Here is a 14,666-nt window from a genome sequence, read left to right as displayed (position 1 = left end):
ACATCTCAACAATCAGATGACTAAACCAGTTAATCATCTCTTCCACCGTTTTATTTTTCATCAAAATAAAATTTCGAAATTGAAATTTTACAAGAGTCTTTTTGCTTTCAAGAGTGTTTCCCAAACTTCTTGTTTTCAACGTTGTGAACAACGAAGCACAGACTTTGATAGTACTGTATTGATGAAAAATGTGTTCTGGTAAAGCCATGGTAAGAGTTGAGTATGCTTTTGTTTCACTTTCAAAATCCTTAAGTTCTTGAGTTTCATATTCTTTAAATGGTTTCGGAGTCCATCCCGCATTGTTATTACCAATCAATGGTGCTGAATATACATCGTCGAGAAACCGGACACTACTAGGATGCATGGATCCCAAGTGAGCACGGAACCTCGGTTCCCAACAAGCAAAATCCGACAGTTTTAACAACTTGGGACATTTGTTATGACTTCTGATCTCATTATCCATGGTTAGCATTTGTTGCAGTAATACGTTCTGAGACGCTAACGCATAGTAAGACGCGTTTTGTGCAGCCATAATGAACCAACTATTTAAACTTCAAGGATTAAAGTTGTCAAAGTTTCAAAGTTATTTGTTTACTGTTCACACGAATGGACACAGTAACGAATGAGAAAGAAGATTAACGAATTACTTTAACGAATGAGTTATTCGTTAAAGGTGAGTTACTTTAACGAATGAGATATTCGTCAAAAGTGGATTACTTTAACGAATGAGTCCTACTAAGCAAGACTTAGATATTCGTTAAAGATGGTTTACTCCTAGTAAACAAGACTAGCGAGCAAGACTTAGATATTCGTTTTTACTCCTAGCGAGCAAGACTTAACGAATGGACTTTAGCGAATATGACACGAATGTGGCTTAACGAAAGAGGTTTAGCGAATAGGATTATAGCGAATAAACGGTTTAACGAATGAGATTGAAATTGTAACGAATGAACAGCTAGTGTTTAGCAAATAGGCGGTTTATCCTTTAACGAATCAGTCTTCAACCTAACGAATGAGTCTTCATCTTAACGAATGAATCTTCAACAGTTCAAACTTTCAATTTCAAACTTCAAACTCGTCAGAATCACACCAAAAACACCTAAAACTTAGATCAAACTAAGCCTAAACCAAATCTGAACCTCACTAACCTAGTCCGAACTCACAAATTCATAACAAATAGGTTCAATTCTTGTTTAAACAATCTCTGTTTCTCAAATTTCCAATTACCTTAAGAACTCAATCAATTCATCATGAAATGCATCAATTGAATACGCTTATATCACCTATATCAACGAATTGTATCGTAGATCAGATCCCTAGGCTCTGATACCACTTGAAAGAGCTTGTACAGATCTAGATCTTGATAACAACGATACATATGTTGATTCTTATACGATTAGGCTTGCATACGTTATGTGTGTGTAGTGTGTATGTTGAGTGAACAATTCGGCAGAGTAACGAGAGAGAAAATGACAAAATATCAGAACTGTTACATTAATGATAAGTTACAGGGTATTTATAGGGGATGACCACATTCGTTAAGTTAACACTTAACGAATGTGCCATTCGTTACAGATAACGAATAAAAATACTTATTCGTTATACTTTAAATGATAGCGAATGGCCCTCATTCGTTATCTCATTCGTTAAACTTGGTTAACGAATGAGCTTACAATTAGACGAATGTGTTACATTCGTTACGGGGTAACGAATGTAACTTACATTAGAGCGAATGGCCTATTTAGCCATATTTACATTAAGACACCTATACTTTAGACTTATTACATTAATGCCCTGATAAAGACCGAGACGTACAAAACATTTATCAACACCTGGACACGTAATAACCATCTCATGACGTGCACAGATAATGGTTACACCATAAGCGGGTCCAGGCTGTCACATCCAATAAAGGCCCGACACGTGTCCATTCAGGCAGAGAAGGAATAACTTGATAGTGACAACTCCGCCAATCACATTCCCTCCCCCTTCGGCTATAAATACGAAGATCATCTCTTCAAGGTATTCATTCACACTCTCAAGCCTTAAGTGATTACATACCGTGTCTTACTTTATTCCGATCAAAGTACGATACTTATTCTCACGCCGGAGGGTAGTTACGGGAAGACCCCTCACTCTGTCCTTCTCGTAACGAGACTCAACGGTGTTCTGTTTTGCAGGCATCAGCTTGGATCTGTTCTCATCACTTCAGTATACTCACATCGGAAGAAATACCCGGTTAGACAATCCAGTTCGATCTAGTGTTTCTTCAAATTCTACCATTATTAGCAGCTCTAACGAATATATTGTACAGCTCCAAGATTATTGTAACTATTGTACAACACAATACCCCACGTGCATCATTACCACATGCTTTATGTAAAAAAGACAGATGGACAGTTATGTACTATGTAGGCCATATCCCAACTATGGGCCATGAACGTATAATGATAATCAATAATAATGAGAGTAGTGATTCTGGTAAGTAAAATGATTTGAGAAGTGGACAAATAGTAGAAAACACAATTAAAACTAATCCAACAAAACTCAATAGTATGATTAACTTGCTTTCAAATACTCATAAAAAATGCTCTCTTAAACTCAGCGTGTATAAGTAACAATACTAATCAAAAATTAAAACATATCTTTATATTTAACAAGAAATTAAATAAAAAAAAAAACGGAGTGCGTGGGTCTTCTTTTTCATCCATTGACCCCATTAAGTTAAGAATTCTACATATATAATAAAAAATACACACTGAAATCAATTTCATCCCAAAAGGGCATTGATATGGATTTATTTTTGTGTGAAGATGGGTACAAGAATATAAAAATGAAATTGAAATGAATGAAAGAGCTAATTTATAAAAAACACAACAGAGACAAACCTGTAGGTGAATGAAGGCATCCCAAGCTGTAAGAGTGTCATTAGACAAACAAGAATGCAATATGTCTCTAAAAAAGTGATTAATACAGCAGGAAGGTTGTCCTCTGTGACATTCTCCAACGAATTGATACACTGTCATCCTGAAGGTTGTCCTCTGCGACATCCTAAAGTAAATGTAAGGGATCCAAACGACTGATTGTTTTGGCATTCAAGTGAGACGGCGCTATGATAGAGAAGCGTGACCGGAGCGGGGAAGAAAACATGGCCGCAAGACAGATCGACGGCGGTAAAGTAGTCGACGGGATTTGGCGGAGAACCACAATTTAGAAATCAAAATGGGAGGGAAACAAAAATTGTAGTGGTTTGTGTGTGATATTTGTGAAATGAAACTAAAATAAATGAAAAGATACTAAAATTATAAAAAAAAATATATAAACGGCATATATAAAGGAATCATTCGTAACAAGAGATACGGTAATTTTAAATTGTTGATATAGTTATAATCAACGGTCGATTAATATTATATACTAATTTCTACAATTGCTCACTGTAATTTTTATTGGTTGATAATAATCTTAACTTAATTTATTTTTAATGGTGGTTTCAAATTTTTTAAAAATGGCACTCAGTGGTCCCCTGTTAAAAAAACATAACGGCGTTAAGTTTTTTTCCGAATTTCAAACTGATTTTTTAGGGCTTTTGATCAGAAGGATGATACGAGTAGATTGATATAAAACTTAACTCGAAGCAATGCTCCAAACAGCTTAATTTTTGTTCATTTGAAGTTCAAACACCCGATTTGAAGAACTAATCAAGCTGTTTAGAGTATCGTTTCGAACTAAGTTTCACATCAATTGACTCGTATCCTCCTTCCAATCAAAAACCATAAAAATCATTTTAAAATTCGGAAAAGACTTAACACCGTTAATTTTTTTATAGGGGAACCATTAAGAGCCAATTTTCTTAAATTTAGAACCAACAGTAGCAGTAAAATAAGTTAAGATTATTATCAACTAATAGCATTTAGTTAAGATTATTAAAATCCAATTTCCCTATACTTTATTATGTGAGACTATGTTTAACATAAGTTAGATTGATGTTATAAGAGCATTCCTAATCCATCTCCTAAAATTTATGCGAGGAGGGTTTGTAAATTATAGTGTGGAGTTGTGAGTGTAAATTATAGGGTGGAGAGAGAAAAGATAGTGATTTTTTGTAAATTTGGAGAAAAGGTAATGATTGTTTTGTAAATTATAGGGTGGAGAGAAAAAATTGTAACTAAAAAATTATAAAAAAATATTATTTAATTAAACAGGAGAAAGAAATGTAATGTTTTTTAGTGTAATTATATGATATATATGAATATAGGGATAGGGAACTGGATAAGAATGCTATAATAGACCATGACGTGAGTATGTCCTAATGAACTATATTGTGCCGGGGCAATTTCATATAATAATAACAAAGTTTCAAAAGTGTTTCAATTAAGTCACTCAACTTTAAAAAGTGTTCCAATTATGTTATACAACTTTCATATTTTATTAAATTAAAGGTTTTAACATGTTTTTTTTAGCTTTTTTCTTAACATAAGAAATCTTTTTATCTTTTTTTTATGTTGACTTTGAGTGGTGATGTGGATTTTATTTTTAAATTTTAATGTAATTAACATGTTTTAAATAATTAAAATTTAACTACATGCATTGCAAATTCCGACTCTCGCATCTTATCCTCCATTTCTTTCTTGACACACAAAAAAATCAGTGAGACTCGATTTGAAAATTTAGTGACCCGATTTGAGGAAAAATTGCATGAGTGACATAATTGGAACACTTTTGAAACTTGATTACTATTATATGAGATATTACCTATTGTGCTTTAATAGTAGAACTGACAAATGTGTTGGGTCATAATGGGTTAGGTTCGAAATGGTGAAATAAAATAGGGTTGTTTTGGTTCGGGTCAAAACATATTGGCTTTCTTTCCCATTGCTAAAAACATGATTTTGTAATTAATATACTTTGGTTGGCTCTTGATGGGTTCGGGTCGGAATCGGTTTCATAACACAACATGATTCGGCTCAGATTAGGTTTCGGTTCTGGACGGGCTTCAACATGGGATGAGTTTCGGATCAGATTTTGATCCGAGACGGGTTTCGAGTTGGGATGGGTTTCCGTTCTGACCCGAAACCCGCACGAAAAAACCTGATACGAACTAAACCCGTTTTGATCTAAAACCTGTCCCAGCCGAAACCCATCTTCTCAGCCTGAAATTAAAAAAAACCCGATCTGAACTAAACTCGTTAAGATATACAAATATCTAGTAATGATACAATAAAATAAAAGGCACATAAAAATGCAGTTTTATTAATTATAAGTATTATATTTGATATTAAAGACTTTAGAAAATCTTAATCTTACATATAAACGAAACATTTAAAAGTTATATGGTTGATTCCTACATTTTCTCAAACTATCAGTTTGCTTTATTTGTAAATGGAGGCTTCTCATACATTTGATCCGAATTCACGGGTATGAGTCTCCCCAAACCTAAATAGCCCTTAAATCGGTTATAACATCTCATTAAATAAAAAATTAATCTCACCAAATATTTGATATGTAAATCTTATAAGATAAGGATGTAGTAAAAATTAATACATAATTTCAAAAAATATTTATAATTAAGAAACAATTTTATAGTAAAATAAATAAGCGGATCATGGATCTCACCAAACCAGATGACTTTTAACCCGGCTATAAAAACTCATTTATTTGTAAAACCCTTAAATCCTAAGTATATTATAAAATTTCTTACAATAAATTAAATTGAAATTCAAAAAAATATATAAATATTAGAAACGAATAATGTAAAACAACCATGTAATACAGGAGAAAAAAACTAGTATTATAATAAAGAAAGTTGGATATAATATATAAGTATCAAGTATGTATTTTATTAGATAACATAAAACTAAATGGAAGTTGAAATTTCTCAATCTCCCTCTCATGTTTTAATTTCCCCCTCTTAAAATTATCTTCTCGTTCCCTCCAAATCAGTAATGTTTTTGCTATTCCCTTTTCCTTACTTTAGTTTTGCTTCATTGTCCATTTAGTAAAAATACTGCATCTCTCTTTTCTGAGTCCTCTGTTTATTCTTCTTTGTGATGGTAATCGGGGGCATCTAATCTTTAGAAAGCAAATTGATCTTGATTATTAAGCTAACGTAAGTTGACTCCTTTAATAAATTTTTTCTAGTTTCCTTTATTTTAAGTTGCTGTATTTTTGAATAAGTCGATTTGTATTTTTAAAATTTGTTACAAATTCAGAGATTTTGCAACGGAAAGTTGCATTTGATTCTTGGTTATGTGATATGCACATCCTAGAACATGCATGTTGGCATCAGCATATGATTGTCCCCTTATCAAATTTTGTCTTGAATAACTGAAAGTGGGCATCCATTAGCATGTATTGTTTTCGGTCTCTTGAGTAATAAAAACTGGATTGGCGGTTGATTTGCTAATTTTATAGATTGGTTTTTCAAGCATTAGTTGGTCTGTTGTACCGTACCTATTAAATTAAATGTGAAGGTTTTAATGCATGCAACATGCTTGTTTTTATGCCTCAATGAAAACCGATTCTTGCTCAACAGGTTTAATTTAATTCTTTAGGGTAGGGGTGAGCAGCAAACTAAATTAACCGAAAAAACCGAACCGAAGCAATAACCGACGTTTAATTTTTTTGTTTTTTTTGAAAAACCGAAATTTCTTTTTGGTTTTCCATTTAAAAAAAAAAAAACGAACCGAGCTGATTGATGGTCATGAAGATGATGAAGACTGGGACTAAATTTTGAAGATGTACAAAATGATGAATGAAAATTGGTATTAAACTTTTAGTGTTTTTTTATTAAGAATTTTGTTGAATTTTAAACTCTATTGTTCTAACAATTTTGTATTCGTATGGTTTCACGTAACACGTGTCAATTTTTGTTATGTGAATTCATTATATATGTGATACTTTAATTCGCTCTTACAAAACTAAAATCATCTTCATTTTTAATTTTTTTTTCAGTGTCTACACACAATTGAAAAAAAACAACTATAACCGACCCGAAACCGAAAAACAAAAAGCAAAAAACCAAAAGGTTTGTATATTTAAAAACCGATGACTTCGATTTCGGTTTCAACTAATAATCGAACCGAACCTTGCTCAACCCTACTTAAGGACTCACTCAAGTTGTGTTCTTGAAATGACATAGCCGAAATAATCGTTAGTGACATTGAAACTAAATACCATTAATAATGCGGGTCAAGTAAATATGGCACACACAAATGACACTATAACCCTATATTTACGTGACACAAATATTAAATGTCACTATGTTGTCAAGAAATTATGGTATATGCAATGCGCCATTAGATGGTTAAAGTTTGGTGACACAAATACTAAATGTCACTAAAAGTGTGTTCTAAGAAAATATGGCATATATTAAAACCAACATTTTAATGACACAAATGCTAAATGCCACTAAAAGTGTGAGCCAAACAAATTTGGCATACGTAAAGTGCTACTAAAACCTTAAATAGTGGCACAAAAACTAAACATCATAAAAAAAACGTGTGCCACTTAATGGCATTTTTCTTGTGTTAATAATGAAAACAATAGTGTTTACCTCAGCAACCATCGTCACATATATTATGAGATTTATGAGATTTGCATTTCACAATATATATATAATGTTATTTTATTTAAATTTTTAGGATTATTTTTTGGTTGCTGAATTAGTATTCCACTCGTGGTTACTATCATATTACTTATGCAAGCGAAGAAAGTAATCACTAAGAAGGAGCATGCCATATATTTGGAAAATGTTTTCCCTCCTTACAGGTAATGCAACTTTATTTTGAATAAAATAATAAATATAAATGATAGTATGATACCAGTGGGCAGTTTATGTTTTATTGAACTTTTGGTTACTCATAACTTGCGGTTTATATGCCTATATAATCAATCCTACATATGCTTTTGGGTCAAACGGGTTCTTGGTAAAATGAGTTCACGCCAAAACGGATCGTTTAAGAAAGTGTCAATTCGGTTCGGGTCTGAATGGGTTCTGAGTAAAATGAGTTCGGGTCACGTCGTTTTAGAAAAACGTCAATTTGGTTCGAGTCAAAACGAGTTTCAAGATATATGAGTTGGGGCCAAAACAAATCATTTTAAAAAATATCAATGTGTTTCAGGTCAGAACAAGTTCCGAGTGGACTTTTAGATGTGGCAAATGATACAAATGCTTAAAATTTAATAAGATTGAAATTTTTAACAAGATTGAAATTTTTAAAAGTGGACTTTTTACCCAACCCTTGTGTGTGTTTTTTTCTTCAAGTGGATCTATTTCTGATTGTGTTTTATTTCAAGCGGGTCAATTAAAATTGTGTTGTTATCTAAACGAGTCAATTCTGACTGTTTTATCTCAAACGAACCTAATGGGATTGCGTTTTATCTCAAAACGATAATCTGGAAAGTTTATATTTGAACCAACCAAGAAGATGCTAACCCATATAAATGTTGTGTTAAGATTTCAAATGATACCCGGCAAGGTTTTTTGAAAGTTGTTTTTAATGTCAGTTCATGTGTATGCTTAATTGGCTGCTGTTATTTTTTTTCAAGGTTCTGATCTTTCAAGCGGAATGGAGATCGAACAATTTTTAGTTTTTTTTTTTTGGTTCCGATCTTTATTGCGACCTCCTAAATTGAACTTATTAAAACTAGATATAATAGTGCCTAAAAGTAGGAGATCAATGAAAATCTTGTTCGTATAAATGTTTGTGTTTGATCGTTTATTTGATTAAAGTTAAAAGGAACAAACATGAACATGCCCAGTTCATGTTTGTTTAGTTTGTGTTCCGAGTCTACATACTTATTTGGACCAACAAGATTTTGTTACTGGTGCATTGATTGATTTAATACATTGATTGATGGTATTAGTTTGTTTGACTTTAAAAGTCAAATGGGCTTGATGAGTCAATGTTGACCAGTTGTAGTACTAATTGATGCAGTTTCGACTAGCAATCAAATGGCTCAAGATCACAATGATTTCATTCAAACGATTCGAATCGAATGATCGGTCAACAAAGCTTAAAAGCTTATAAATTCTTTATTAAAATCACTCAACTAACTAAACAAAAGACCTAACAATCTTATTTATAAATAAAAATAAACATTTAGGCCGGGCCAAGTTAATGGACCGGATGCTCCTGCATCACTAATACTGATTACTCATCTTTTTCTTAATTTAACAATTTCATTCTATATTCATGCCAGTTTCTCTTTTTACTGTATCAACTATCAGTGTTAATACGCATAAACAAATCATTAGGTGTATTATCTCAAGCTTAAAAAATTATGACTTTTATTTTTTTAGTTGGATCGCTTTTACATTTCATTTATCTATTGTTTCTAATTTGATATGACTGACTAAGTGAAGCATGTGCTGTAGATGACATAACACAATGCTGGTGTCGCAGTATATCAAGCTTAAAAACTTTATATGACTTTTAATTTTTCAGTTTGATTGTGTTTTACATTTAATAATCTAATGTTTCTAATCTGATATGATATGACTAAGTGAAACATGTGTTTGTAGCTGACATAACACTATGTCAATGCTGGTGCTTTGATTAATCGGTCACATATGCGTTATATTGTTTATTTACGTAACAATATTAACCATAGTTTTTAATTGTTTCCTTTTTACATTTAACTATGAAGGTTGCACGCGTTGCTGATCTTGCTTGCCACCGACACCGACTTATGGACAACAAAGTGAAATGGCCGTTAAAGTTGAGACGGACAACCAATAAGTGGTTTGCTTTAGCCAGTTGAAAAGAATTCATCTCCACCAATGACCTCCAATGGTGATATATGCAGTTTCCGTTTTCTTAGTGATGACTGTATTTTGTGTTGGGTTTCTATGAAATTAACAAACTTAGTTAACCATTTAACTAGTCACAATTAAGGCGGAAGCGTGATATTTACAAACTAAACATATGTATCCATGTGTTTATATATGTATATGTTCATGAATAACCTAGTTTATTCATGTTATAAGATTACCAATAATCTATTTACTAGAAACCCGAAGCAAGGATCAAATGATACGGAAAAGCTAAACTATCAAGCTAGTAAACACTTACATTCTTAACCCTTTAAGAGTTTAGTAGATGGTTGAAGAAGATGATGATGTGAATGTTAGACTTTCAAAGGAAAACCCTCAAACGGAATATACCCCGAGCCTCCAACACACACCGAGCTATGCTAGGAAGCTTGAACACGAAAAACCCGAGACCCGAGCCTTTCCTTTTCTTTTTGGCCGTAAACAAGAAAGAAAGAAAGGAAGAAGTTGTATCTTTTGTTTTGTTTACTTGAAAGTGTATATATAATCAATGTATCTTGATCATTATTTATTATCATCATGCAATATCAAATACCCATGATGTTAGGTGATTTTGATCATGTATCCTTACCAAATACATGACATGATGTGATCAAGATTATGGGGTGTGGGGCCCACCCAAAACCGGCCCCAATTATACCTTTTTTTTTTTTTTTTTTATTTTATTTTATATTTTATAAAATATATAAACACCCCATCTTTTATAAACCATTTTATAAAAGAATACATAGTTAAATAATTATTCCAATAATAATTATTTGAATAAATAAATTAACCAATTAATTTATTTAACACTTTCAAGTAAATATTCAGAAACCCGATTTTCTGAATGTATCGTGTTCTGTATTTGTTTTATAGATCTTATCTTAACAAATATATAATTGGTGTGTGTCTAACTCGTTATTGGGTATGACCCGACTTGGATCAAACACGGCTAGCCGCATTAACCTAATTATGTGTCTCGGGCATATGGTATTCCAACAATCTCCCACTTGCACGTGACTCATAAGAAGTTAATGCTAATGGTGAATACCGCCTAACAACAGGTCACCACCCCTAGTGTGTTTGACTAAGTGCCATTCAATAACATCATCCCCTTCAAGTCCATACTTGATATGATATAGGTAAGTCTTATCATTACATCCCTTTGTTACTAGATGTCCTGTTAAATCGAAGAGACACAGATTGATCATTCTCTCATTGATTTAACTTAACAGGCCTTAGACATCTAAACTCTCAACACATAAGAGGAACAAATCCCATCTTGACTGCATACATCCTTGTTGACATCTCGTATGATATCTGAGCTCTTTCTTTTACGTCATCGTGTTACCGAAAAACAAAGAAGAGAGTCAAGTTATCAGACTTGATGAAAAGACCAGATCCAATATGCATCTCAGGTCAAAGGACACAATAATACTCGCCTTTACTCAAGGATTACTTATGATCAGTTGCACTAACTCCATGCAGTGATCCTTGAGAGCGGATCATGTCCAATATTTGTATCCCACAAATATCTATGAACCTTGGTGGCAAACCTATGCCTTATATTCATCACATGAATATCAACCAATCCGGGTTCATAATAGTCTTACCTTCATACTTGTTCCCACAAGTATGATCGACTACGGACGTTTAGAACAACATAAGTCATTCATGGATTAAACATGCAAATATAGAACATAACTCATTGAATAATTAAAACATAATTAATTTTCATGAGATACCCATTACATTCGTTCTTATACAAACACTAAATACAGATTAAATCCACTCACTAGAATACCGAAGTCCTAATGCACAAACATGACCCTCATGCTTTGGCCTATCGAGGAGCTTCGTGAGTGGGTCCGCAATATTTTGATCGGTATGAACTTTATGAATACATATCTTTCTCTTTTCAACTTCATCCCTTATGTAGTTGAATCTGCGCTCAATGTGCCTCGTTTTCTGATGAGCACGAGGCTCCTTGATCTGTGCAATAGCACCCTCATTGTCACAGAATATCTCTAGGGGCTCCTGAATGGTAGAGATAATCCCTAGATCCATGATGAACTTTTTCATCCATGCAGCCTCTTGGGCTGCCATTGAAGCGGCGATGTACTCAGATTCTGTAGTGGATAACGCGACAACATCCTGCTTCGAACTCTTCCAAGAGACAGCGCCTCCATTCAAAATGAAGACATATCCCGACTGTGATCGAGAATCATCTCGGTCAGTTTGGAAACTCGCATCCACGTAACCCTTTACGACGAGTTCCTCCTCACCAGACCCATATATTAAAAACATATCCTTAGTCCTTCTAAGGTATTTTAATATATTCTTGACAGCCATCCAATGACTGTCACCTGGGTTGTGCTGGTATCTACTCGTTATGCTTAAAGCATACGAGACGTCCGGTCTGGTGCACATCATTGCATACATAATAGATCCTATTGCCGAAGCATAAGGAACATGCTTCATCCTATCCTGCTCTTCCTTAGAGCTAGGACTTTGGGATGAGCTCAACACGGTTCCTCTAGGAATAGGTACCAAACCTTTCTTAGAGTTTTCCATCCTGAACCTTTTCAGGATTTTATCAATGTACGCACTTTGATTGAGTCCGATCAATTTCCTTTGTCTATCCCTATAGACCTTTATTCCCAAGATATATGTCGCTTCTCCAAGATCCTTAATTGAGAAACGACTACTTAACCACGCTTTAACGTTTTCCATACTTGGTATATCATTTCCAAATAAAAGTATATCATCGACATACAAAATAAGGAAAATGATTATACTCCCACTAGCCCATTTATACACACACGCCTCATCACCGTTTTGGACGAAACCAAACGCTTTGATTTCTTCATTAAAACGATGATTCCACATCCGTGATGCTTGTTTCAACCCGTAGATTGATTTCTTTAACTTACAAACTTTATCAGGATTAGATGGATCGACAAAACCTTCAGGCTGAACCATATGGACATCTTCCTCAAGATATCCATTTAGAAAAGCGGTCTTGACATCCATTTGCCATATCTCATAATCAAAATGAGCTGCAATGGCAAATAATATCCTAATCGACTTAAGCATCGCGACCGGCGAGAAGGTTTCATCATAATCAATCCCTTGAGTTTGCGTGAAACCTTTTGCTACAAGTCGTGCTTTGTAAGTATCTAAATTTCCATGCATATCGGTCTTCCTTTTGAAGACCCACTTACATCCAACCAGTTTGGAGTTAAGTGGACGATCAACCAATTCCCAAACTTGATTATCGTGCATGGATTGCATCTCGGCGCTCATGGCTTCAAGCCACTTGTCACAATCAGGTTGTGACATAGCATCTTTGTAGGAGATCGGTTCATCCGAATCGACCAAGTAGCAATCATCCACAAGAAATCCATATTTCTTGGGAGGTCGACTAATCCTATTAGATCTGCGAGCAACGTGTGTATGATCAACCATTTGATCATCTTCAACATCCTCGTGTTGAAAGCTAGTATCGACCAACTGTGTATCATCAAGTGATTCTTGAACCTCTTCAAGTTCCACTTTCTTTTCACTAGGTCCTTCCATAAGGAACCTAGTTTCTAAGAAGTATCCTTTGCGTGAAACAAACACTTTTTGTTCACTAGGATCATAGAATATATATCCTATATCATCCTTTGGGTATCCTATGAAGATACACCTGATGGATCGAGCCTCAAGTTTATTTGGGGTGTCACGTTTAACATAAACTATGCATCCCCATACCCTTAAATATGAAAAGGATGGAACCTTTCCATGCCACACTTCATAGGGTATTCGATCCACCTTTTTGGTCGGGGCCATATTTAAAATACGAGCCGCTGTTAGTAGCGCATATCCCCAAAATGATGGCGGTAGTGAGCTTCGTGCCATCATTGATCGAACCATGTCCAACAGTGTTCGATTCCTCCTCTCGGATACTCCGTTATGTTGAGGAGTTCCAGGAGGAGTGAGCTGTGAAATAATTCCACAATCTCTAAGATGACTTTGAAAGGCATCACTTAGGTATTCGCCTCCTCTATCGGAGCGGAGTACCTTGATTGTTCGGTCGAGCTGATTTTGTACTTCATATTGAAATTCTTTGAACATTTCAAAGGCTTCATGTTTGTGTTTCATTAGATAAACATACCCATATCGACTAAAATCGTCGGTAAAGGTAATGAAGTACCTTTCACTATTCCTACTAGTTGGCTTGAAAGGTCCGCATACATCCGTATGTATGATACCTAACAAATCCTTAGCCCTTTCATTTGTACCTTTGAAAGGCTCTTTGGTCATCTCGCCTTGAATACAAGATTCACACTCATCAAACGAACCTAACTCGTTTGTTTTCAAAAGACCTTTCTTTTGGAGAGTATTTATACGATTCTTGTTTATGTGTCCAAGGCGACAATGCCAAATGTAGGAATCACTCAAATCCTTTTTGAGTCTTTTAGTAGAAGTTTGATATAATGAGCTATTTAAGGTATTATCATGAACCAATTCATAAATACCGTTGTTTGGTACAGCTTTAAAATAAAAGATACCATTAGATGATACATGCATTTCTGATCTTACAAATTTAAAGTCAAAATTACATTGTCTAAGAAGGTGCACAGAAATAATGTTCCTAGTCAAACTAGGAGCATACAAAACATTTCTCAAAACAACTTCCAAACCACTTGGAAGCGATAAAGTGAAGTCTCCTCTAGCGACCACGTGCACCCTTGCACCGTTGCCCATGAAAAGATTCACTTCGCCCTTCTTTAAGTCTTCATTCTTTTTGAACCCCTGCAACCAATTGCAAATATGAGTTCCACATCCGGTATCCAATACCCATGTG

This window comes from Bidens hawaiensis, unplaced genomic scaffold (assembly GCF_021521415.1).
Source record: "Bidens hawaiensis isolate Kalapana, Puna unplaced genomic scaffold, B.hawaiensis_p1.1 tig00011229_1, whole genome shotgun sequence".
In the NCBI taxonomy this organism is placed as follows: domain Eukaryota; kingdom Viridiplantae; phylum Streptophyta; class Magnoliopsida; order Asterales; family Asteraceae; genus Bidens; species Bidens hawaiensis.
This window is presented reverse-complemented; position numbering follows the sequence as displayed.